The sequence below is a fragment of the Bison bison genome, unplaced genomic scaffold, assembly GCF_000754665.1.
Source record: "Bison bison bison isolate TAMUID 2011002044 unplaced genomic scaffold, Bison_UMD1.0 scf7180017864466, whole genome shotgun sequence".
In the NCBI taxonomy this organism is placed as follows: Eukaryota; Metazoa; Chordata; class Mammalia; order Artiodactyla; family Bovidae; genus Bison; species Bison bison.
The window spans coordinates 9163603-9166004 of record NW_011495027.1 but is presented as its reverse complement, the minus strand read 5'-3'; positions in this window follow the sequence as shown (position 1 = coordinate 9166004).

Genomic DNA, 2402 nt, shown 5'->3' with positions numbered 1-2402 from the left:
GAAATAAAAGCAAAAATAAATGGGACCTAATTAAAATTAAAAGCTTCTGCACAACAAAGGAAACTATAAGCAAGGTGAAAAGACAGCCTTCAGAATGGGAGAAAATAATAGCAAATGAAGCAACTGACAATCTCAAAAATATACAAGCAGCTCAATTCCAGAAAAATAAACGACCCAATTGAAAAATGGGCCAAAGAACTAAACAGACATTTCTCCAAAGAAGACATACAGATGGCTAACAAACACATGAAAAGATGCTCAACATCACTCATTATCAGAGAAATGCAAATCAAAACCACAATGAGGTGCCATTTCATGCCAGTCAGAATGGCTGCAAAAGTCTACAAGCAATAAATGCTGGAGAGGGTGTGGAGAAAAGGGAACCCTCTTACACTGTTGGTGGGAATGCAAACTAGTACAGCCACTATGGAGAACAGTGTGGAGATTCCTTAAAAAACTGGAAAAAGAACTGCCATATGACCCAGCAATCCCACTGCTGGGCATACACACCGAAGAAACCAGAAGGGAAAGAGACACATGTACCCCAATGTTCCATCCCAGGGCATGAAAGCAACCTAGATGTCCATCAGCAGATGAATGGATAAGAAAGCTGTGGTACATATACACAATGGAGTATTACTCAGCCATTAAAAAGAATACATTTGAATCAGTTCTAATGAGGTGGATGAAACCGGAGCCTATTATACAGAGTGAAGTAAGCCAGAAAGAAAAACACCAATACAGTATACTAATGCATATATATGGAATTTACAAAGATGGTAATGATAACCCTGTATGCAAGACAGCAAAAGAGACACAGATACATAGAACAGTCTTTTGCACTCTGTGGGAGAGGGTGAGGGTGGGATGATATGGGAGAATGGCATTGAAACATGTATAATATATGTGTAACGAATTGCCAGTCCAGGTTCGATGCATGATACAGGATGCTCGGGGCTGGTGCACTGGGATGACCCAGAGGGATGGTATGGGGAGGGAGGTGGGAGTGGGGGTCAGGATGGGGAACAAGTGTACATCCATGGCGGATTCATGTTGATGTATGGCAAAACCAATAAAATATTGTAAAGTACTTAGCCTCCAATTAAAATAAATAAATATATATTTTAAAAAAAGAAAATAATTCAGCAATAGACTAGTACACATAGCAACAGAGGCCTAAAAATCAGTACTAGGTGAAAAATGTTAAGAAATAGAACATGAAGCTATCTAAGTAAATTTAAAATATCTGTACAAAAAAAAAACAAGAAAAAATATTTTGTAGAAATATAGGCAAACTAAAAAATTTATATCATGCATTAGAATTGTTGTCATTGGTGGGTGTGGTTTGAGTGATCTAAATGGGAAATGTGGATAAAAGAAATTTCAGAAAATACAGAAATGCACAAAGAAGTTAAAATCACCTGCCATCCACCACTGGATGGTAATCACAGTTTGCATATTTTGAAATACAGTCATCCAGATACACACACACACACTTTAAAGTGAAATTATAGTCTTTTTTCTTTATTTTCATTTAGCAATACAATATAAATGTTATACATAATCAGTTTTCATGTATCAACAGAATGAACATGGTGTGCAAAACATTTAATGACTACACTGCTACTGCTACTGCTACTGCTGCTGCTAAGTCACTTCAGTCGTGTCCGACTGTGTGACCCCATAGACGGCAGCCCACCAGGCTCTCCCGTCCCTGGGATTCTCCAGGCAAGAACACTGGAGGGGGTTGACATTTCCTTCTCCAGTGCATGAAAGTGAAAAGTGAAAGTGAAGTCACTCAGTCGTGTCCGACCCTCAGCGACCCCATGGATTGCAGCCTACCAGGCTCCTCCATCCATGGGATTTTCCAGGCAGGAGTACTGAAGTGGGGTGCCATTGCCTTCTCCGAATGACTATCCTATTCATATATATTTAGATTGTTTTCAGTTCTTTAATAACTGGTATTGCAATGAGCATTCTTATACATTCATCTTTCACTAGAAATGTACCTTTAAATTATTGAAACAAATTATTGTCAAATTGCCCTCCAGAAACTCCATTTTTACATTCCCAATATGAAAATTTCTGATTCTTCTAGGAACCTAAATCTTTAGGCTTTCGGTTCTAAAACTTAATACACTTGTAGAACAAACCTACAGAAACAAAGTTATCTCTATATTCCAGGAGATCGAAATGTCCAGACCTCAGCAATAGAGTAAATTTGCTCAGAGTCCTTTCTGTTCCGTGGGAAATCAAAGACTACAAAACATGATGATGTCAGCGCACAACTGACAATTGAGCACTGCTTTATGATCTAAACATCAGAAATGGAGTGAACTATGGGCTTCCCTGCTGGCTCAGCTGGTAAAGAATCCGCCTGCAATGTGGGAGACCAGTGTTCT